Consider the following 26,495-nt stretch of genomic DNA (forward strand, 5'->3'; position numbering starts at 1 on the left):
AAAAGTAGGGGGGCAAGACATGATCTGGATATTCGACGAATGGTTGCATAACTAATAGGATACTGTCTTTTACAGTTAAAATATCGTATATCATATTTCATTTTTATCAAGTAAATTGACAAGAGCAACGCAAGTAGGTACTAGTCCTTTGTAGTCTTAAACAATGAAATTGTAAGAAGAGATTTGATTCCTTGCTCATGAACATCTTAAAATTCAGTCTGGAAAATTGTGATTAGGTTATTTAATAACAAATTTGCGAAACAAATAAATGGAAAGGATAAAATTAATCATAGTAATAAATAATGAAGCTTGTTTTGTAGAAGTTATATTGAAAATGGGGATTAATGAAAAACTTACATTTTTAATTCCACACATGCCATAAAATGTATGTTATTACTCTTAGAAAATGAAAGACAGTAAATACTACATGCATATGCTACGACATTTAAAGAAATAAGCAATTGCAATATTAATTGCTTTCGATTGCAATTAAAATGCAATTCCTGTAGCTATCTTAACTCCACGGGAAAACAAATAACCAATATGTACTCACACAACAGTAAATATTATATGGCACCATTTTTTCTATGAACCAGTAGTACATAGAAAAACTTAACATTTCCAAATGAAACTATATACACTAAGGAGTCACTTCAAAAAAGTGGGGGGAGGGCAACTGCCTCCTCTTGCCTCCCCTAATCGCCGCCCATGAGTGGTAAGCATAGTCTTAAAATATGTGTGTGTCCCAATAGTCTTACTTGTGTGTCGCAATCATTTTACATACAATCTGAGTTCGTTGCAGTAATGAGATAGGTCTAATAAGTATTTGAGTATCAACTTCTATTTCTAGTGTTGCATTGTGTATGTATGTTAAGAATTTCTTGATATCCGTATTACTTCTCTATATGAAATCTTTCATTTATTTTGATTCTATCTTTTACCTGTTACTGAGTTTCATAATAGTGTTGTATGTTTTTGTTATTAGTCCTAGTCACAACACTTAAACATTTAAAATGTAAATCTGTTTGTACTTATTTAGGACGTAAAGTACAAGTATGTATTGGAATAGTTTTTATTATTCTTATATTCTCCATCATTAAAGAATATGACTTCAAATTAATTGAGATGGTAAAGGCTTAGTTAATAAATTAAGAAAGAAGGAAAAATCATCTAAACAGAATTTGGATTATTTAAGAAGCAGTACTTACGAGAAATTAAGTACAGAGGAGTTCAATATTATTTATTGATTTCTGCAATAATTTAAAAAAAAGATTATGAGAAAGCAGTATGAGACTGCTAAGCACATTTAAACATGAGGCAGTTGTGGAAATACCTTTGTCAATTAGAGATCCTCGGTAAACAAAACTATTAATAAATAAGTTCGTTCTGTTTCATACTTTAGGATGTATTGCCAAACTACGGAGATTCGATACAAAACCGGAAATTCCAGATAAACGATTTCCGCTTTCAATAGGGGATAAGAGCGAAGATGGAGTCTATTCTTCGGACACTAAATCTGTTTCTGTAAGATTTTCCTATTTATACACCAAGCAGTTCGGAAGTCTAATCTTTCCAACATTACAGCTCTATGTAAAGAGAAGGTGAAATATGAATTCCAACTTTTACAGATTAAATTAAATAGAAGTACGGGACAAAAATAAACAACCAAAATCGTCAGTGATTTTAACAGTGTTTTTGGTCGTTTATTTTTGTCCCGTACTTTACTAGAACAGAAACTCTAAAAGAGCAGAAGGCGAAATTGAAAGGAATCAACAGATTTCAATAAAATGAGACATTGGTTATTATCCTTTCTGCAAACTCTTTAAATACAACGATAACACTACATAGTACAATGCTGTTATATATACGTATATACAAAATGGTTTAATAAAGCACACAAATTTTCTGAATTTTCTCATAGCTCACATGCCTACCGCTTGCAGTTCGATAAGAAGACGATGTCTGGAATACAAGATAGAATATATAAGGAGCCAAGTTGTTACTAGTCAATACTGCATTCAAGTCACTCTCACCAATATGAATAGCAAATGCAATACAATGTCGTCGAGGGTAAATTCTCCAAAGATTTTGAACAGCAATCTCCGCTTCCGGCCAAACTCTTCCCTCACATCAGAAGATTTTACCTTCACATCTTCAAACACTCAGCGGTGGCGCAATTGACAAATATAGGAGTCACTTTCCCATGTCACTCACGTAGCGTAGCTTGAAAGTTACTCCAGCCAAGAGTAAGCTCGGATCTTGTTTGCTAGTTTCCGTGCTTCTCAAACATGGAAGAAGATTAGTTTGGCTTCGAGACGACCGACAAAGAAAAGTTCACTACGTGATAATTTGATTCGCAAACCAAGGATGATTTCTTACATTCAATGTTCTACTAATTATAACAAAATCTCTATTTAGGTAATATTTTCGCCTGAAATCTTATCATCTGTATTACATATTCTAAATTTTAGTTAAGAGCACTGTTTAGTGCAGCGTTAAGTGCATGTTCTAAAACTAGGACAAAATAATGAATTTACAGATTGATTACACAGTGAAACAGTCCAAGAATTATGATTTATTACACAGAAAGAAATAAGTTTGATCATTTGAAATATATCGAACGTAAATAGAAAGAGTTTTCGATGGTTATTAAAGAATTATACAGTAGTAAGCAATTTCTTGGAGTTTGGTTATACATGAGAATTCAATGTGTAACTTCCAAGAACTATTGGCCAAACGTGAAAAGGTGCAAAAGTGAATAGAATTATAATTTTGCATCCTTGTAGAGTACCCATAAGCAAGTATATATGATTAAAACGTAGGTAAAGATATAAGCTGTAGGTTAAGAACACAAGTAAGTTTCTCTTTGTAAAAGCAGGTCTGGGTAGGTGCCGGTGCCGAAAAATGCAATATGAAAAATCAAGCTTTCCTTACATATGTTAAACCTAAAGGCTAAAGGACAAAAGAGCCACGTATGAGGCACAATACAGACAGGAAGCTGTGAATAATGGAACAAAGCATCGTGCTGCATATTTACCCAAACAAATGCTACACAAATGCCTCTAAAATGTTTGACTGAGAAATACGATCAATTTACTCATGTTTTTCTCTCCGCATTCTCTTCTGCCTTTCCCTGCTTAAGCTTGGCTGCCCTATCTCTGGTCAATATGAGGTTAATTTTATTTTAAGATTCTTGATACTGCGTGAGAGTTCTATCAAGTACAATAAAGAAAAAAATCAAGATTCCAGTGCCAAATTTTGAGTAACTGCAGTACATCTGCACAAACGCCCTATATTTTCGAATGTCGAATCCTTCTGAAACTTGTGTGTATATTAGTTCATAGTAAAAAGGATCGTAAAAATCAAACTTTTTCTTACAAGTGACAATACTCATTTCACTCCTTCATTTAACAATCCTTTTTCTATCTCACTAAAGAACAAATGAAAGTAAGGATAAAAAGATAATTAATTTTTGTAGACAGATACAAGAATAGAGAAAGTGCTCTTCTTACTGAGTGAGCGAATGTTTGAAACAAGGAGAAAAGATTATTTCAAGTAAAAATCGGCCACACTAACGAGCACACTTCGAAATAAATTTCCTCGATGATTCACTAGAGACGAGATTTCCAGACGCAGATTAATGAAGAGCCTGTCAGAACTGCCCAGGCTGTTCTCTCGTTTCACAAGAGGAAACAATTCCCAGGTCGGAAGCGAAACAATAATCCAAGCAGAGCAACCATAAATCACCAATTAACTGATTGCTGCTGTGCTCCAAAAATACAACTATAACATCGTTTATATCATATATGCATTTAATTCTCAACATACTTGGCAACATTGTCGATACCTAATATATAACATTTTTTCTATTTCCTCGAATCCGCAAAACTAGGCAACTAGAGGAAAAGGACCTAATAAAAAATAAAGAAAGAAAGAAATTGTTTAGGGAAATGCACGCGCCTAAACGTATTGTAGCTTGAGAACAAAATGGATGTTCCGTGGCAGACTGTTGCGTTCCCACCAAACACAGCACAAGGGGAAACCAGCACATCACTTCAGACACTAATGAGTAATGTTGGCTAGAACAATGATGGAGAAATACAAAAACAAACGGAAGAAAAAAGAAATATTTCTCATTCTATATTTGAAACAATTTAACAACCAGAAAGGTCACGCCAGTTAAAAAAAAAAAAAATCCATCCTTGAAAATTAAACAAGCAGGGAAAAAAGTACAGCTAATGTGATATTCATAATATATTCTATGTGTTGATACTATACATACATGCATATATGAACATCATATAAAACAGTACGAAGCATTTTATACAGCCATTATTCGTAACTGCACTTTATGCAAGAGTGCATACGAAGTTCTCAATTTGCAACTGATGACTTGCATAATGAATGGTTATTTACGTTGTTCACAGTACAGGCACCATTACTTCTATATGACTGCATACAGAAACATCCATAATGACCTGAATAGTATCTACATTGACATGGATAATCACTTTAGAAATACATTATGACGGCCTACAGTATAATAATACAATATGAAGTAAATATGCAAACAATCTAGTACAACACTAACCATTGACTTTGAACTGCAGAATTAAGATCATGCTTTACTCATAACCTTTGCCACGCACATCAACTGCGTAGTAAGTGTTATATGTTTTATATTACTCTTAATTCATAGCACTTTCCCCAACCATTTTTTCAAGTTGGAATCACTTTTATTTGCCAAAATGCTATACGGATCATCCAGCCACCCCATTTTTGTTCTTATTAAAAGAAAATCTATATTTTTTTTCTTTTAGTTCACTGGTTTATATGGATATAGTTCGCACATAAACAAGACAAACTGTTTTCCCTGAAGGTCAAAACCACGGGCGCACCCACAGAGTGATCCACCGGGTCCAGATGTCCCCAAACCTTTCTAACTCAACATACATTTGTACACTTTCTTAATAAAATTATACTTGCTAACTAACTAACTAATTCACTCACTCACTCTATGGCCTATGGAACCCGGAGGTTCAATGCCGCGTTCACAAAAGCTCTCCACTGACTTCTGTCCTTAGCTAACTGCATCCAGTTTCTATTTTGTATTCCAATCTCTGCGAGATGCATCTTAATATTGTCCTCCCATCTGCGCCTACGTCTTCCTAATGGTCGTTTTCTGATTGGTCTTCCAGACAAGACTTTGAAAGCGTTTCTATTTTCTTCCATTCTAGCTACATGACCCGCCCACCTAAGCGTCCTAGACTTGACGACCCTAACAATATTGGGTAAACCATATAAATTATGTAGTCCCTCGTTATGAAGTTTCCACCATTCTCCATTTCCGTTCCCCTTGGGTCTGAATATTCGTCTCAGCATCTTGTTCTCAAATACTTTCAGTCTATGTTCTTCCCTCAGAGTAAGTGACCATGTTTCGCAACCATACAGAACAACAGGCATGATTATCGTTTTGTATATTTTAAGCTTCAAATTCCTCGACAGAATTCGCGACGACAAGAGATTTTGAACCGAATAATAACACGAATTCCCTGCTTTTAGTCGGCATTTAATTTCTCCGTGAATATGATTTTCCTCTGTTAATATTGATCCTAGATATTTGAAACTATCCACTTTATCAAAAGTATTATATAATATTTTAACGCATTTATAATTTGCTGTATAACGGTCCCGACGCACTTCCATGTATTTAGTTTTCTCTGCATTTAATTCTAAACCCATGTTTCTGCAAGTGTTTAATAAGATCTCTGCATTTCTTTCTATTGTTCTCCTATCATCCCCTATTAAATTTACATGATCAGCGTACACAATAACCTGGTGAATACCGTTCAATTCTAGGCCCTGGTTGTTATCTTTGATTTTCCTTATAGCGTATTCCAGAACAAAGTTAAATAATAACGGCGACAACGCATCTCCTTGTTTCAGGCCATTTTCGACGTGAAAGCTCGTGGGCAAAAATTTTCCTACCCGGACTTTACTTTGGGATTCATTTAAACATATATTAATTAATCTAATTAGCTTTCTCGGTATTCCAAGTTCTGTAAGAATGTTGTATAATATTTCTCTCCTAACCGAGTCGTACACCTTTCTAAAATCAATAAATAGTTGATGTACCGAGGTATTGTATTCCCACTTTTTTTTCGAGTATTTGGCGAATGGTAAATATTTGGTCGATACTTGATCCATTTAGTCTAAATCCGCACTGATAATCTCCAATAATATCATCTGCGTATCGGGTCAATCTTGCTACTAGAATATTTGAAAGGATTTTATAGGATGTTGACAGAAGAGAAATGCCTCGATAATTATTACAGTCAGTTTTGTCGCTTTTCTTGTGAATTGGAACCATGATTGATTCTTTCCACTCTTGTGGCAATTCTTCCTTGTTCCAGATAAGGAGAACGAGTTTGTGTATCTTGTTCCACAATCTTTCCCCTCCAGCTAAAATTAACTCAGCCGGAATTTCATCTACACCCGGAGATTTGTGTTTCTTTAATTTCTTTATAGTGGTTTCTACTTCTATTCGGTTGGGTTCTGGAATATACGGTTCTGCGGTGTATAGCTCCTTTTCTCCACGCACACTAGTTTTTGGTTGCGTGTTAAGCAAATCGTCAAATAAATCTTTCCCCATCTATTTACGATGCTATACGTATCAGTGAGAACTGTACCGTCAGATTTCTTTAATATATAAGCACGAGGTTGATAGCCTTTCTTAAATTCGCTGATCCCCTTACACATGTCCCGGATGTTTTTATTTTTACTATTATCTTTAATTTCCTTAATTTTAGCTTTCAGAAAATCGCGTTTCTTTGTTCTAAAAGTTTTGGAAGTTTCCCGCCTGATATCTGCGAAATTTTGTGTAGTTATTTCATTCGGATTTTGTAACCAGCGTAACTTTGCATGTTTTCTCTTCTCTGCTAGTTTTATGCATTCCTGCTCGAACCATGGTTTGTTTCTACGTATTTCCGCGTGTCCCAATTTTTCTTTTGCTGAAATTTTAATGCTATCTCTAATTTCAATCCAGGTATCCTCAACACTAGTGCACTCCGAATCTTCTAAAACCGAGAGTCTATTCGAAACTTCAATCTGGTATTCCTCTCTTACCTGACTCTCTTCTAATTTCTTTAAATTGAATCTCTCCGTTTTCAGACAATGAATATTACTTTTATTCAACGATAATCTATCTCGTATTATCGCTGCTACCAGGTAGTGATCAGTGTCACAATCAGTCCCTCTAAACGACCGGACATCAATTACGCTAGATTGCCTTCTATCTACTAAAACGTGATCAATTTGATTATGTGTTTTTCCGTCTGGTGATGTCCAAGTGTATTTATGAACGTCGCGATGTGCGAATTTTGTACTCTTCACGTTTAGATTTTTGGATGTTGCAAAGTTCACGAGTCTAACACCGCTGTCATTACTTTCCTTATGCAGACTTTCGTTCCCTATAACCGCACAGTGGTTCAGGATGAGGAAAAACCTGGCCAAAATCTATAATTGGTTATAAAAATGTACAAAATGCTTCTAAAGTCAAAAATATGTGAGAATTGTATATTTATAGTACTAAGAATTAACGAACACGTTTATCGTTCGGTTACACTAGCCTTATCTGCAAGAAAAAGTTAGTAGGAAATGTTTGTAAACACTGATAAAGTACTACGTATTCGTATACAATTTGTCAGTACACTCACATGTACTAATCTTACTACACTCATACATACAAGTCTGCATTACACTCACAAACAAATGAAAAACGAGAATTGATTTTGTCAACCACATCTGTAGGTCAATCATCACTGTCATAATCAATATCACTGAATGCAGATCGGATGCATTCATTATTTTGGCTGTTGGACGCGGCGTTGGCTCTTGTCCCTCCACGCTCCGACGTCTTCAACAGTAGTCGTCCTTTGTGTGATAAGCAACGTTTTCTCTTCCCGGTAGCCACGTGCCTAATACTCGAAAGAAAGGGATCAGAAGTAATCAGAAGCATATGCAACATATCCTGATTCGTAATAGTGCGAGAGAATTTGCGCGAGTGATCTTCCCGAAATGTTCGTAAGTCTTTATTCCGTGCCTCTTCAGAAAGCTGACCTATTAGTAAAATGGCATTCTTTATCACAGCCAATCCATGAGCAAGTATTTTGTGGACACTAGCAGGTATATAGATCCAACTGTAAAGATGAACAAAGAGTTTGGCTGTGTCAAGTGCATAACTGTTAAAAGTCTTGAGATCAATATCAAGTCAAGAGTTGATTACAGATAGTATCACCAAAAAATGTGTAATCAGTTGTTCAGAAATCTCGTTATTTGTGAAGATTGGTATGGGTCCACAAAAATCTCCTAGTAGTGTTCCAATCATTGCTTGTTCCACTGCCTCCTGCTTTGGGTCTATCAATAGTAAGGTCTACTTTTTCTCTCAACTGCTACTGAATCTCATGTTTCCGTGAATAATTGGTGATAACTTGGATAAATGTCTGCGTTGCATGTTTTGGCACCAACTCGTATACAGTTGTGTTGGCTTTTGGTTAACTTAGCATCGAGAAATAATGCAAGCACCTCTTCTTTGGTGTACGGTTTGGGTAAAATACTTTGGTCCTTTACGCTCACAAACACTTGCCTCATCTTACAAGCTCTAGTCGGAATTGTTTCTGTCACTTCATGAACTACTTTCGCTGCATCTTTTTGTCCTGATGCCCGATGACTCACTTTGGCAGCAAAAGCCAGTTCCGATGTACTTGCAGATGCGTGTAAGACTTTCGTTTTGCTCCGTTTGATTCTGTCACTAGATTCTCTCAAATCCTTCGATGGACGACCGAGAGGATTTGATCGACGTTCCATCTGTCTCTGGACTGTACACGTCAGTTCTCCTCCCTCAAGCAATTCTGTATGTGTCTTCAAAAATATGTCATGATTTCTGCCACTCTTATACAGTTTTTGGTACACTTACTGCAAAACCTGGAAACAGTTCTTCGAATGTTTCACTAACGCGGGCTGGGTGCTCACCAAGGTTCAATTGCGTCAAAACCCAGGTCTGGACATTCCGTGTTCGCTCCCTCTGACTGTCCTTTCATTTATCTAATTTTCTCATAGAGTTGGATATATCTTGGCTTTATGATAAACTACAGACTTCCTGCAAGTAAAAACTAAGAATTATTAATGCCGTTGCACTGTCACCACACACAATCACAAAGAAACATATATTTCACGAACTCGCACATATTCGCACCTAAACTTCATGAAAAACAATTCACGATGGATTATTCTTTCGGACCATTTCAACAACTCCGCTGGGGAACGCTGGGCACTATACTAAATCTTTATAGTTTTGTGAACCTTCTGTTGACACAAGTGAGATTTTGCCACATTAACATATTTTGTTTGAGGAAACGTACATATGGAAGATACTGCATAGCCACTCTGGATAGTTGCAGTGCTTGAGAGCTATATTGGTGCCATATATAACAAATGTTTCTTGTAACCACATATACGTAGGTATCAAGCCATGAACTTGAATGTCAAATACTGTATTTGGCAACTGTTTCAGAGACATGCTCACAATGGTTAACTTCCACCCTTTCTAACTCACCCATTACATGTTACTCGTGTTCATTTTTTTGTATATAGTAAACTTTGGATATTTCTTAACCCATACACTAAACCAGTAACCTTCTAACGCAATTTTCAAAAATTGGGTTTTGGCCAGCTTTTTGCTCGTTCTGAACCACTGTGAACCGGTTTGAAAACATCCTCTCGTCCTACCTTCGCATTGAAATCCCCTAAAAGAATTTTCATATGGTATCGCGGGAGTTGGTCAAATATCCGTTCCACTTCTTCGCAAAAACTGTCTTTTATATCGTCATCCTTATCTTCAGTTGGGGCATGTCCAAAATGATTGTCGCATATCTATAACTGTCTTCTTGTAAAAATATAATTTGATAATGATTTTGCAGGGTACTTTTAAAACTGATATTATGTGTATGGTGAATTCCATAGGGAAAGAATTATAAATACGAAAATTAGAATGAATAAAAGAAAATGTTGCTAAACTGACAAGAAAGTTTTATTTTTGTTTTATTGTTCTTATTTACTACTCTTTTGACATGAAATTTGACACATACATGTCTTTGCCGGTTATACACATACTAACATTATAAGAAATACCGGGTGAATTCGTTATCAAATTATATTCCTACAACAACATATTTATAGACATGCCACAATAATTTTGGACATGAGTGTACATTTAAAACATTAATATCACACCACCGTTCTTTAAGAGCAATAAAAGAAAGTCTGTCAGTAACAAATTCAACCCGTTTAATTACTGGTAATATTCGTTTGTGAACGAAAAACCCTGTTCCTAACTGGTGACTTTTATTTCCTTCCCCGTAAAAGAACGTAAAATTTCCGGAATTCACAGATCCATTTCCTCCCACCTAACTTCCTGAACTCCTACTAGGTCCATCCTGTATTTCTCTAACTCACTCGTTACGGATTTTAACGCGCCTGCTCTATAAAGACTTCTAATATTCCATGTTCCAAATCTCATGTTCATTTTCTTTTGCTGAGGTCGTGCCAAGTTATCAGTCCTTGTCCGAGGCTTTTGTGAATATTTCTGAACAAGTACTTTTTTTTTTTCACAGGATGAGGTTGTTAGCCTTACCCAAATCCCCAAGCTGGAGGACCAAGCCTAGTCGGCTGTCCGCGACTGCTTATTCAGTATATTCGCAGCTAACCTCTATATCTAGAGACCTTCTCCTCGATCCGCAACCTGAGGACGCGCCATGCCGTGGTGAGAATTATACTTGCTTCACAAAAAAATGATGGATGTAGCATGAACATTTGAAAATGAAATGAAAAGAAATCTTTGAGTTTTACGTCCCACGATTATGCCGGTTAGGCTAAAGGAGACAGTGATGATGAGTAATGAATGAAATGGTGGAATGAAGAAAGTGGGAGGAAACGGGAGAACCCCGAGAAAACCCACGCACAGCATGAACATTTGATTTTACACCATCTGTATTCTTTATCTTATAAAAACAATATAGTTTATCACATTTTGGAAAATATAGATGGAAGTATTTTACAATTACTTATCGTTTTTTTCCGTGAACGAATAATACTCGTTCAATACTACATACACGTAGTATTGAACTCCCCAACAAAAATTTCTGGGTGTGCGTCTGGCCAAGACCTACGGGTGACATTATTTAAGGATAAATCAAGTCAATCCAATCCTCTCTATACCTCCTGGTCACAAATATGTGAGTAACTTTTTGTAACGGTAGCAAAATTTGACGCATTGAGAGTCTGTACGTGCTCCGAATGGTAATTTGCTAGTTTTACTGCTGAGATCTCGAATGTTAATGGCTTGAGTTTACTGATTATATCTACAATTGAATAGTATGTTATTTGTTTAACCTATACCTCTTTGTGATTCTTGACGGTAGTGACAAGATTCACTTGAATTTTGGTTTTCTGTCTTATATATATATATATATATATATATATATATATATATATATATATATATATAATTATTATTATTATTATTAATTTCAATCTAAAAGCAGAGTAAGGCCAGACTTCGAGGATACTTTGCGGTCCACAAACCAGTTTGACAAACTCTGGTTTATATCATTACATTTCGACAAGCTAGATTTTTGTTATCGCTCAACCTGTTAAACCTAAAAGCACGGACGGTGAAAACAGATATAGTTTCGCGAAAACTAAACCTAGCATAACGAATTTTAATTCTTTGCCAAATGGCTATATTTCGTATGAAACCAGTTATTTCATATATAAAAAAGTCTTGAAACATGTTCTCTTTTTGAATTTTTCTTCTTAACAATGGTACTATTATTTTAAATTTGATGGAACCACTCTGTGCGCATTAAATTTTGTTTAAAGACTAATAACGTGTAATTGTTCTGCCAACCATCTACGTTGATGTCATCAGACACTATAATCATTGATAAAGCCCAAATGAATAGGTGGCGAAGCGTTACACGTTATTAGTCTTTAAATAAAATGTATTGTAATGCTCACAGAGTAAAGTCAACAGAAGTCCTTTTAAATGCCCAGTCAGCATATTGCAGTGAGGTCAGATCCCACTAAGAAAAACTCAAATTGTTTTAAAATTTTATTGTTACATTTAAGTATTTTCTTTTATTATATTTACTAAAGTATTATTATGTTTGGTATCAAGTGTGTTCATAGTTTAAAGCTGCCGAAATATTTTGATGAGATTAATAAAAGTAACTACTACTTTAGAGAAGTCTTTAATCGAGTAATCAATTTTTCTTAAATTGAGGCGAGCACTGCTGTGTCATGGAAAATCAGCGTCCAGAGCGAAAGTATACGACGGTGCCCCCCGTACATACGAGTGAGGTAGACACACCAGCCGTGAAGAGCCACCATGGTTGCCGCGAAGCGTAAGAAAATTTTCAAAAATAGACCCTACTTTTCCTTGATTCTGAGCACTTTTTACTACTTTTTTTCCTTCCATTTTATTATATATGTGCATTTGCATTTTCCTAACATGAGTAACATTATAGGACCACTTCCTAAAGCAGGAAGAGGATTTCTGCTCTCTTTTTTTCTTTCCTTCTTTACTTTTCTTTTTCCTCCCGAATTTTGCGCCTCCTTACTTCGGCGCCCGGGACCGTCGTCCCGCTCGCCCTCCCGCAGGGCATGGCACTAAAGAAAAGCCAGGCTAATACATTCATTTAAGTTTAAAATCCTGAGTTTTATTTAGAAATTGAGAAATAGTCCATAAAAAACTGCACATCCCATCTGGGTTATATATTGTGGGAATTCAAATTTGCTTAGTCATTTTATAAAATTAGAAGTAATAATAAAATTTTGAAAACAGTCCAGCGTATACCTATCAAAAATTTTATTATTACATCGCTGGCTACAATACTTACTACGAAAGTAAATTTAATAGAAAATGCTGTACATAATGGAGAATATTATTAACTGAGACTCCTTGAAAATTGACTATCACATTTACACATCCCTCCTGGACTTGATTTTGCATGAAGACCACCTTAAAGAAGTATATTAAATCGGAAGATTTCTATGTGTCTAATATAATTCTTCAATTACACACTTACACACACACACACACATACATACACACACGCATATTATATATATATATATATATATATATATATATATATATATATATATATCTGACCGAATTTAGAGGGTGCACCATTGCATGTACACACCCACTTCCTTGTAAATATGCACTATCTAAAATGAGAAGCTAGCAGTGAAAATATCAACACTTTCCGAAACTTTCTGCCATTACATTCTGTTTGGGACTTAAGAGAAAGCTGAGCTTTGCAAAAGCAATAGTTTCAGTCGATTTTCTGAAGTTTGAGGGAAAAGAATTTACCAAGCAAAACAATATAACATTTGTCAAGTAGGGAAGAAAACAGAAGCCAGGAGGAAAGAACATTTTTTCTTGCATATCACTTGCGACCCTCTTTAAAATCCTCCTTCATCCGTTCTATGTATCAGCGTTGTCAGGGATAAAGAATATTGTCGCATGACACTTTAAAGAGTTTCAGTGAGATTGGTTATTTTGGTAGTTAATGGTGCACCCCCTCAGAAAGTCCTGGATCCGACCATATATATATATATATATATATATATATATATATATATATAGATAGATAGATAGATAGATAGATAGATAGATAGATAGATAGATAGATATTAGGTAAACTAACAGATTTGTGATATATTCAGAATGCGCCTTCAATTTAGTTTAGGTGTCAAATACGTAAGAAAGAAATGGCTAGTTTTGATTTCCTCTAAGGTTGTCTCTTCTAATTAGAGTTTCGTGTTTTTTTCTTCAACAATGTGAACCATTTCTCTTGGTTGATTGCGTCAAAAGTGAATAGAAGCGACAGTTGTCTTGGGGGATCAGGTGGGGGTGGTTAGGGAACAGAGGGAGCCAGAAGAAAGCGGATGCTTGAAGAAGGTCCATCTCGTCGACAGATAAATCCCTGCTTGGAACAACGGAACAAGACGATCCGACGGTAATGGACCCATCAATCACAATCCAGTAGCTTGCTTCCACTAAAAAGCGACGGGGGAGAAAGCCTTGCTCTATGCTAAATGATGGTTTGATCAGTCACAAGATTGAAAAGCCGCTTCCCTAAAAGCAACAACAGATGCATACAAGACGACAAGAAAAGCTAATAATATTACGCGATCGAATAGTCGAATATTGCCCTCCGAAATCCTCACTGTTGTAAAGTTCAATGATCCCAGCATTATCCTATGAGCATACACAAAGAATGAAGATTTATTATAAAATCAGAATTGTATCATTTAATATAAGACTGATCATATTGCTGACTGATGAAGACTGATCAATACACATATTACAACTGTATGTGCAAATGCACCATTAAAACCTCTAAATTATGACCTTAAAATCCCAATTCTATCTTACAACACAAACAACATATATAAAAAGTTATTTATCTAGCTTTGTAAATTATGCATGTCAACAATTTTTATGGTAACACCATCGATGTGGTCCATAAAGAAATCTTCATAATCCATATATATATATATATATATATATATATATATATATATATATATATATATATATAACAGATTGTACCCACTGACTCACTCATCCCTAAATCTCCGAAATTATTCGGGGATTATTCGGGGTAGAACCTTGAACTGTTGCACAAATATCCCTCTTGCACCCTCCTCCGCTGTACGTACGACGATATTTTGCAAAATGTAATCCCTGTCCGGGAAGGAAGGCTTTTGTTTGCTTGTTCTCTAGGATCTTGGAAACCATAAAGTAAAGAACATTGATAGAACTTAAGAAATGAATTAACTTCATGATGTATAAAAGTACAGGTAATAATAATAATAATAATAATAATAATAATAATAATAATAATAATAATAATAATAATAATAATAATAAAGGAAAAACTTTTGTCTTTCTATTAATAGATGAACTCGAGAATATGCTACTAGAGTCACCGGTGAATGCTGGTAGTAGAAATTCAATTTCAAACACTCACCAGTCTAGAGCAGTGATTACTGGTAATCGTGGTTGACTTCCAGTAATCACATTTCTGACTTTTGCAGTAACTTATGTTATATATATATCTATATTTAACACATAAGAGGGAAGTTCAATAATTATTGTCCCCGGCATATTTAAAATACTTGAACTGGGGTGGCTGATGGGAGATATTGTAGCCTAATGTCTTAGATGCCTAGGCCTATATGCTAAATTTCAGAACCATAGCTGCTATATTAATATTCTTTTTTGTCGTTTCAGGTGTGAGAAATGGTACCTAGCTTGAAAAATGGAGAAAACCGAACAACGAGCTGTTATCAAGTACCTCCAGAAAAAGGGGTTAAGCCCAAAGCAGATTCATGGGGACATGATCAGTGTGTTGGGTGATGGGGCTCCTTCCTACCAGGTGGTAAAAACTGGTGCCGCGACTTCCGTTGCGGCAGGGAAAGCTGCCAACAGGCCTCTGGTGCTGGTCCTCCAACAACAGCATACACCCCAGAAAACATTGGTGCTCTGCATGATACGATTATAGCAGACAGATGAATCACGGTGCAACAGTTAGCAGACATCATGCACATCTCTGTAGGCTCAGTGGAAATCATTGTGCATGAACACTTGGGATTCAGAGAGGTTTCAGCGCGATGGGTACCCAAAATGTTATCTCGTGAAAATCAGAAAGACAGAGTTCGATGTTCAAGGGCTGATTTGGAGGTTATTGGGGCAGACCTGAAACAGTTCTGTGATAGATTTGTGACAATGGAAGAGAAGTGGCTCCATCACTATGATCCCGAGTACAAACGACAGAGCATGGAGTGGCGGCACACCAGTTCGTCTCCCCCACGCAAGTTCAAGGTGCAAGCATCAGCACTCAAGGTTATGGCCACATTTTTTTTTTGGGGGGGAGGGGGCGTGCGAGAGTGTGCTTTTTATTGACTGCCTGGAGGTTGGACACACTATCACGGGGGCCTATTAAGCAGCCCTAATCCCTAAGTTACGCGAAGCAATTAAGGAAAAACAGCGCGGGATGTTGCAGCGAACAGTGCTGTTCCACCAAGATTATGCTCCGACCCAGAAAAGCCTTCTTACTGGTGTCCATGCTGCTGGTTTTGATGTGCTGAAACAACCTCCCTACTCACCCGACCTCGCCCCTAGTAACTTTCATTTGTTCCCAAAGTTGAAGAAGCACCTCAAGGGGAAGAAGTTTCACTCAAATGCAGCTATTATTGAAGATGTGGAGGAATGGCTCACGGCTCAGCCAGAGACTTTCTTTGAAGCTGGCATAGTGGCTTTACAGCATAGGTGGAAGAAGTGCATTACTATGAAAGGAGACTTTTTGGAAAAATAATACTGTTTATAGGTGAGGGACAATAATTATTGAACCACACTCGTATATCCTCCAAATATTCTCCATAAACCTTATTCTTCTAGTGCAAAGGACGGGTAACCTGCTAGATTTTTTTTTTTTTTTTTTTTTAATCACAGTTACATCAACATAGTTTCCAATGTACAATTTCTCCTTAGTTGACTTTTCCAAATAGCTGAAACATTAGCAAACTCAGCATTAATACTCGTGGTATTAATATCAATTCTCACCAAAAGCTACAACTCAATTATCCTAAATAACTGGTTAACTATAATGTAGTGGAAACAAAGCATTATTAAAAGCTCAACTAATAAATAATTGTCGTTACCCACCATTTTCCTAGTCTAGCTTTGTATCAATTTCTCTATTATTTAGGACTAACACAAGATTATATTCTAAAGCACCTTGTCCTTCTTATCCAAGTCTCAATCTGATTATCTGCAGGATTCTCAGTGGCATGGTGTATGAAGGTTTTTTTTTTTTTTTTTTTTTTTTGTCTTTGTCTTTGTCTTGTGGAATAAATATTTTTCATTCATTAATTTTTGCATCAAATATTTCACGACAAGCCTTAAGTCTATTCTCGCTGCAGGTAAGCAATCTTCGAAATCAGATTATATAAAAAGCCATATATTTTGCAATATTAGTCGGGAAATCGCTTAAGTTTTGCAGAGAATAGTACCATGCATTTCACGCTGCTTTATTTTAGGTTTTGATTATCCGTTAAATTAGTTCGTATTTGACACCACATGATGTAAATGTGATATAAGAAAGTAAACTAAAGCTGATTTTCCTTCATTGTGAACTATATTAGAAACTTGTTTTATACGTATTAAAGACAGTAGTTTGTACAATAAAACCAAGGAACCTTCGAAAAGATTTCCAGTCTGAAAACCTTTTTCTTTGTTGTAAGGCGTTGCCTGTGCGGAGCACAACCAAATAGATCGGAGTGTGAGCGACAGTGTGTGATGTGAGAAAACGCCAATCCCGATGTCACATATCTATTTAATTAACTCCACGATAGATGGAAGTATTCCCAGCTAAGCTGTATTTCCTTTCGCAAACTAGCTCAGGTTCTATTGATCAGGAAAGGAAGGGAACGGAGAGTGCCTTCCTCTGTATTAAATTTACGAAAGGGATCGAAAAGGAAGAACGACTGAGGGAAACAAGCAATACCATACCTCAAGTTTGATAGGATTTCAATACGGAATATCGACAGGACTGAGACACCTGGATTTTAAGTTGTCCTCAGAGTAAGTTTACAGAACACACGAAAGGCCCGCAGCCATACAACATTAAAACAGAAAGCAACTTGCACCTATGTCTTAACAAATCAGCTCTTAACTGACCCATTTATTTCAAATTTGGAATATTATAACGTATGTTGAATAAAAGCCACAAACGGTATCAAATCTGATTCTGAGAAGATATGATTCGGCAAAGGCAAAGATATGATTTTCTATAATCCACAATTTATGCACCTTTCTACTGTAACCAAACACAGTTTCTGGGGATTCATCATTGATCAACAGGAAAGTAAATAGCGTGTAACTTACGTTGCTTTCATGTTCTGAAAGCACTTTAAATTTGTGAATATATTTATTATTATTATTATTATTATTATTATTATTATTATTATTATTATTATTATTATTATTATTATTATTATTATTATTATACTGAGTCACTGTGTAACCAAAAATGGATATGTTCTAAGTTATCACATGTCTCCTCTTCGGAAATCAAAACGTAGTATGTTAAACTTTAAATCTTATTACAAACCATGGAGTGCGGAGGTTACGTGGGTACGTTTATAAAACTTCTAAAATACAAAACTTTTAAATTAAATGATTTTTTTTTCAGTTTTACGACCAACGGTTATGCCAGTTAGGTTAAAGGAGGCGGTGATGATGAGAAATGAAGAAAGTGGGAGGAAACGACAGAACCCCGAGAAAACCCACGCATGCGGTGTTTGCCCACAACGAAGTTCACTTGGCACGAGCTGGGATCAAACCAAGAACCCCAAGCACCAGAGGTAAATGCTCTATCACTGACCCCTAGACAATTTGTATTTTATGCCATTATAACATGAAAACTGTCCTCAATTTCTATCAAATTACGAGACAATGAAAGAAAGCCTTTTACTTTCAATCGAGGGGTGACGTAGAACGGCGCACTAGATAAGACGAGACATATCTTTTCCAAGATAAACATATACGTTTGTCGAGACGAGGCATCACTTTCACTTTTCGAAACAGAAAGGATCAATTCCCCTCTCGTTAGAATTCTTAGGGTGAAGAAGTTTTAACGGGAGATGTTTTATTACTGCGCAAGAGTAAATTAAAAAAATAACATTTACTGTCTTACACTGTTATAAAAAAGGCAAAGATATGATTTTCTATAATCCACAATTTATGCACCTTTCTACTATAACCAAACACAGTTTCTGGGGATTCATCATTGATCAACAGGAAAGTAAATAGCGTGTAACTTACGTTGCTTTCATGTTCTGAAAGCACTTTAAATTTGTGAATACATTTATTATTATTATTATTATTATTATTATTATTTTTATTATTTTTATTATTATTATTATTATTATTATTATTATTATTATTATTATTATTATTATTATTATTATTATTATTATGTTTATGTTTATTGAGCATTAAAAAAAAAACAAGACTTGTCGCCTTATTTCTGCTAGTTAAACAGTGACTAGAGATAAGGTTTCCCATTCTGCATTATTGCAATTAGATGCGCTTATTATTTAACTATGTACATTAAAATGTAAGTTCATTATGCTAATTAACTTGATTAAATGCCCTAACGGTTTCCACGGAATGAGTAAATACACGTTTCAGGGTGAGAAGTAGTCACGACTTAAAAAGAAAACATTAGGGGTGGATGAAAATGACTTTTGTCTGTTAACATCCTTCATTTAAAAAAAAAAAAAAAAATTAAAAAACTATTTACTACTGTAGAAAGACAATTTAACTAGTACTCAATAGTCATTTATAGGGTTTTCAAGGTTATTTCCGCCAGGAGTAACAATTCTTGTAAAGTACACATTTGTATTCTTCATAAACTGGAATGATCCTACGATTTTCGGGTTCGAGAAAGTTATTTACATGTGTTTTAACATTGGGTGAAGTTATTTGAGGATGACTTTGTGAGATGAATTCGAGAGCATAGTGAGTTCAAGCTTGTATACCCGAGATTCTGAAGCCAGATCTATTATCTTTAAAATATTTTTCGATGATTTTCTCTCTCCTTGGGAAAAAATAAAGATTTTTTTCTCGTCATAAACAATTACATATAACAGTTGAAATGAAACGAAATGTACGAGTTTCCTGAAGAACAGAGTTAAGAATTACCAAATGGCACCAGAATAAATTTCACTGAGTACGTTGCTGAGACGCCCTTCTCTCACCTAATTTCCTTTTAGTTGAAAGAAAACTTGATCGGAAGCCCACCACATCATCCTACAAAGCGGAGAAGAAGGCTTCGTCCAATGTATCGAATTGTAAAACAGGCACTGTGGCCGACGGAACAAGTTACCCGGTTCATCTCCATCACAATTAGGTGGAAGCTGAGAGCTCACGACGATGGTGCTTACAAATAGCCCGATTTCGGCAGTTCCCCTTACAAAGATAAATTCTCTTTCCTTGCCTTCCAATAAAGTTCGCGAAATGGGATTAAAATAAAAGAGGAAATGTGTCTTCTTGCAATACGAAGTAGGTAGACTATGCAATTCAATATTCATACGATATTTCTTTTCGATTACAGTGAATATTAATACCCATCCTTCACAAGACATACAAATAATGATGTATAACTTGCATTAATATAATACACTAAGCCGCTCGTTTTTTATATAGTCGAGTGTCTAGTTAGCCGAAGTGAGAGTTTACTGAGAGAGTTTAAAGATTTTTTTTTTCACGGCAAAGCTTTTACACTGCATTCAATACAAGTACTTGTACAATACAGTACAAGGCACAGTACTCACTTTTTTTTTCAATCTAGTATGGGTTTTGAAACATCTATGCTTTATTTTAGTGATGTTTGACAACGGTCACTTTGCCACTTAATCTTGTCATCAATGTTTAAGCTGTATCACTCCAATTAACAATTTACAAAAGATGATCGTCATACTGACGTGGTGTAAAATAAAGTGAAGTGTAATGAATAGTCAATGTCAGTGAGATGTCAATGGAGTAAGTACAAATGTTGTGAGAATCAAGCTAGCTTAAATTCATTCCGCACATTTCATGGAAAAAGACAGTCAGTCAAAAGAAATGAATTGGTCTGCTCCCTTAGTATTGCCCACAACACGGGAAGTCGAGAAAAATTAGTTTTTTTTTTTTTTTTTTTTTTGTCTTGTCTCGTTAATTTTTTGTCGATTTCTCGTTTTGTCTCGATTCACGAAAATCTTTTCTCGTTTCTCGAAGTTTTCTCGTCTCGTTTCGTACATTTTTTTTAAAAAAAAAATATGCCCTGATTTTCTTCTTAATTTCACCTAGAAGTTATCAGAATTTTTCCGCGTAACGACAAGTCCCGATCCTTAAAAATGAAATCTTTAAGTTTTACGTTCCACGGTTATGCCGGTTAGGCTAAAGGAGACGATGATGATGAGAGATGAGTGAAATGGTGGAATGAAGAAAATGGGAGGAAACGGGACAACCCCGAGAAAACCCACGAGCACGGTGTTCGTCCACCACAAAGTTCACTTGACGGGGGCTGGGATCGAACCAGTCCCGATCCTTGTATAATCATTTATTATATATAGGCCCTATGTATATTTTACTATGAACCATGTAACACTAAAACAGTGTTTACGGCCTAGGTCTGAGTGTTGCCCAAGGGACTCGACAAATGTTTCGTCTCGTCTCGTGTCGAATCTGAAATTGCACTTCTCGTTTCGTTTACGAGCATGAAACTGAGAAATTAATCGTCTCGTGGATAACACTAGCTCCCTGAAGTCGAAGCGTGGTGGATGGTAGAACAGTATATATTCAGAGATATTAATGAAGACCTTCATAATGGCTTCATTCAGATAGGTCCAATAGTTTTCGAGTCAAATTTTTCCTCTTTCCTTAAATACCATGAATTCTAAAGTTTAGTTACCTGTAATAATCCACTTCGTTGAAATAATGTTTATCTAATTTTTAATACACTTAAAACCCAATAAAATGAGAACGGAAGAATGTCTTCATGAGAGGGTGCGTGGGCTTTAATTACTTTTGTGCATACTCATATGAAAAGTTTTGGACTATGTCTACGACACCCGATTTACACTAGGCAACATTATAGATTAGAGAAGTCTAGCCTAAATACTTGGAGGATGAATTGAAACGTCGAATCAAGGTCAGGGGACGCGTCCAATTTCTGTAGCCTAACCAGCTGACAAACTGAAATGTACCTAAGCGTTGAGTTAATCGTGCAACTTAAAGAAGCCCTTAAAGTTAAGAAAATTATTTAAAATTAGGACTGTATGGCCATCATACTCCCGATCTTCCTTTTTTTATTTTTTGACCAAAGTCCGCTAATTTTCTGATTCAAGAAGCTTTCAATTTTCCTCATGACACTACTGTAAGTGTACCCCGCAATTCTAACACCATTCGGAAAATTGTAATGGTGAAACCGCATGATACACACCCAAACTCGACTTTCCTCCAGAAGAGAACTAACAACCATGCCACTAGTAAACAGTGTCCACGCGTGGATACATTTCTAAACTTGCTTGTTATATGCATTTGACAATGCCGAAGCCAATTGATCTATTTTTAAACTTGCGTGTCCATGAAGTCACGACAAGACAAAAAAAAAATAATAATAATAAATAAATAAATAAATAAATAAAAATAAAATAAAATAAAATAAAATAAAAAGACCTTTCAAGTACTGCTTATCTTAAGGGGGCAAACTACTAAATAGTTTTCTTTTGTCAGTTTTTCGTAAATAAAATGTAACTTACCTCAATAATAGATAATGTTACTCTACACCCGAAAATACGATTTGGAACAATTTTCAGTGTTGCCATCCATAGAAATTTTATTGTGACCAGAATTTGAATTACCCAAAAATTTTGGTTAAGGCAATGACTAGAAAAATGAACTCAACGGTAATTGATGACTTATCATGCTGTCTGTGTTACTTGTTAGTTACTTTTTTTTTAATAATATTTGTATTTTTCTGTAATAACTTACATACGTTATTACAAAATGAATACAAATATTATTTAAAAAGTAGTTAACAAGGAACACAGACAGCATGATAAGTCATCAATTACCGTTGAGTTCATTTTTCTAGTCATTGCCTTAACCAAAATTTTTGGGTAATTCATATTCTGGTCACAATAAAATTTCTATGGATGGCAACACTGAAAATTCTTCCAAATCGTATTTTCGGGTGTAGAATAACATTGAAGTATGTTTCATTTCATTATATCTTTTCATTTACAAGAACCTGCCAAAAGAAAAATTGTTAGCTTTTGAAAAATATTTAGTAGTCTGCCTCCTTGTGCCCGCGTTTCGACCATTTCTAGTTGCGTTTTTTATATCAATTTGAGTACACTGAATCCAATGGAGCTATTTTCAAATTATCCGTTTATGGGGTCCAAAGAAGGAAAAAAGTAGAATTTCGAACCTGTTAAGTAATGCTTATGGTCATGGTAAAAGTGCTTACACTTCGAAACAATTTCTAATTCCACATTTTATACCAATTTGTGGATACGAGAAAAATGACATCAAAGTTGGAGTCTTTGAGGTACGGCCTATGCCAATGATAAATGCACTTCTAGCCCTATGGAGAAATAAATTTTAAATAGTTTCATTGAATTTAACGCCCCCAAATTAGTATAAAAAGTGCACTTAGAAACTTATTTACGTGTGAACATTTTATACTAGTTGCATGATCGTTTATTAAGAGACCAAAACCAAATCCACTAAGAAATTAAATGTTAACTAAAAGCAGGGAATTAGTGTTATTATTCAGTTCAAAATCTATTGTCGTCGCGAATTCTATCGAGGAATTTAAAGCTTAAAATATATAAAACGATAATAATGTCTGTTGCGCTATGTGGTTGTAAAACCCGGTCGCTTACTCTGAGGTAAGAACATAGACTGAAAGTATTTGAGAATAAGATCCTGAGACGAACATTCGGACCCCAGAGAAACGGTAATGGTGAATAGCAGAAACTTCATAACAAGCAACTGCATAGTTTATACCGTTTACCAAACATTGTTAGGGTCATCAAGTCTAGGAGGCTCAGGTGGGTAGGTCATGTAGCCAGAATGGAAGAAAATAGGAAAGCTTTCAAAGTTTTAACTGGAAGTTCAATCGTAAAACAACCCTTTGGAAGATCTAGGCGCAGATGGAAGGACAATATTTAGATACATCTCGCAGAAACAGAAATGCAAAACCGATACTTGATCTTGTTGGGATCCTGTTGGTTAAGGACAGAAGTCAATGGACAGCTTTCGTGAACACGGCATTGAAATTCTGGGTTCCAAACACACAGAATTTAGTTAGTTATCTGGCATGATCGTTAGTTCTTTCGTCTGTGAGAGACAAAATCAAAATAAAAGAGGATACAGTGGACATTAATTTAACACCTGAAAATTCGCGAATGCGGACTGTAAAACGGTTGGCCGATTAGACAAGCTTTTTTTTTTTTTTTTTTTTTTTTTTTTTTTTTTTTTTTTTTTTTTTTTTTTTTTTAAACAGTACATGCTGAAGGATGCACTGCACAAGATAATCTGTAATCACAACTTAATTTATCTTAGCTCCTGAGGTTCCAAGAGACAAGGCGGTCAGCAAAATTTGAACTCTGACTCCAAAAATAAGTTACTTCTTAAAAATTGGTGTGTAGGCAGCACACAATTCTTAAAGGCGCATACTTTCATAGAACTTATTAAACACGTCTCACATTCCCAGATTCCATAGTTTTAAAATTAGTCATTTAATACTTGTCAATGGATTTTTTTTTTTGTATTATCAGCAGCATATAGAAAGTCTTTATTTATTATTTATTTATTTTTTTGGTCATGTCTGTTTAAAACTTCTGTGTTCTTTCTTTAATTTGTACTTTAAAAAAATATCTCCCGAAGCATAGGGATGTTATCTTTGCACACAATGTAAGGAATTCAACTGTGAAGTTTAAAAGTGTATGACATTGACCTAGAAAAAGTAACACACTGTATGCGATAAGCGTGATATACGGTAATTTACACATATCGGCTGCGTTAAGTACAGAGCGAAACTAGATCTATAAATATTAGTCACCAGTAAATGGAAAGACCGCACGGCATATTGACGAATGAGACTGTATGTCTCTTTCCATCGAGTAGGAAAAGAAAAAACCTACACACTTTTAGGTGCTTCGTCCTGTTGCCATAGAAACGCAAACACACAAATACAATAATAGAGATGAAATACAATCGTATTAGGTAACCTTACACATCACTAAGCTCTGCAATTAATGAAACAAGGCCACGCGTTATGTTTAAAGCCTCTGCGGCAATTATTTTGGAATTTACCCGCCAAGAGATTCGCATAGAGTTTGATGTGGATTAAGCAAACTTAATTGTCTAAATTAAGGTATAAAAATACAGCAAAACTAAAAATTGTTACGAAACAAGTCAATTAAGCTTTTGGAAAAATTTGCAACATGAAGATGGACAATGTTTGAAACAAAGCATTGAAGAAGATTATATTATATGTACACGTTGTCAGATTGGTCACATTGTATGGTCTCTTAAATTAAATTTCTCTTCCCCTCTCTCTTCATCTATATATATATATATATATATATATATATATATATATATACAAGCCGTGTCAAATATGGATAATTACCTTGAACTATCACAGAAGATTTATGAGAAGAACTATCACAGTACGAGTCACGACTGCTACCGTACTTCGCACCAAAGTATCCGATGGGATTTCTGCGCACATCTTTTGAATCTTCTCCCAAAGTGTGTCCAGGTTACATGGTATACGACAATACTCCTAATCTTTTACTGTCCCACATAAAGAAGAAAAAAAAAAACGAAGAGCGTAAGACCTGGAGACAGCGCAGGAAAGTCGTTCGTCCTATCCGCTGGCCTGGTAAATTTTGATCCAGGTAAGTTTGCACATCCCTATGGTAGTGCGGCGCCATCTTGTTGCCAAAACAAACCTATCATTATTGTACACTGCACAAATGGCAGGAAAATAGTATCAGGAAGCACTGTCAGGTACTATTCTCCAGTTACAGTATCGTCAAAACGGAAGGACCCTATGAGCCTTCAAGGGTCCACACCACACATTTAAATCAGGCAAATTCGCAGTCTTTTCAATAGTAATGTAGAAATTATCTTCAATTCAGCACACATAATTATTCCTATTGACGATCCCATTAAGTATGAATTGTGTTTCATCTGACTAATGTTACCCATAATTCCCTGTTCACGTGTTACCATCTCCTGATCCTCTTCACAAAGTTGTATCGCAATCTGGGTCGACGTCACTTAGCTGTTGCACTATCTTTGGTATACACACTCGCAACTTACAACAGTATTTATTAATATATAGGCAATTCATATATTGTGGCACTTTCCCCAAGTACTTATATTAGCATGCATTCCTCATATACATTGAAGAAGGATTCTACAAAAATTGCAACTCTGTCTCCAGCGAGATCCATGTTAAAGACCTCCCCTGAGATACAATAACACGTTCTTTTCTAATAATAATAATAATAATATTATTATTAATAATATTATTATTAATAATAATAATAATAATAATAATAATAATAATAATAATAATAATAATTGCATTTATTCATCACGACAACTGCCACATGGTATCCACGGAGACTTTTCTGGCACTCCAGAAATCCACAAATGATCACAGCTACTGCCATCAACAGTGATTGTACGGTTCCTCAAGCAATCTTCCGATGTCCCTTCAGTAATGTGTATTCTGCTTTCCTTTCTGTCCCGTTGTTTAATAGAATCCATATTTTTCAACTTGCATGTCGTA

The 26,495-nt window shown here is 35.4% G+C and overlaps 1 protein-coding gene across 1 annotated transcript in view; it reads right to left on the bottom strand.

Annotated features, from left to right (window-relative positions):
* LOC145680975 (liprin-alpha-1-like) overlaps positions 1-26,495 on the bottom strand; it is a 420,696-nt gene that overhangs the window by 222,777 nt on the left and 171,424 nt on the right. The window lies entirely within an intron of this gene.

The sequence above is a fragment of the Thermobia domestica genome, chromosome 3, assembly GCF_964235325.1.
Source record: "Thermobia domestica chromosome 3, izTheDome1.hap1.1, whole genome shotgun sequence".
Taxonomy (NCBI): Eukaryota; Metazoa; Arthropoda; class Insecta; order Zygentoma; family Lepismatidae; genus Thermobia; species Thermobia domestica.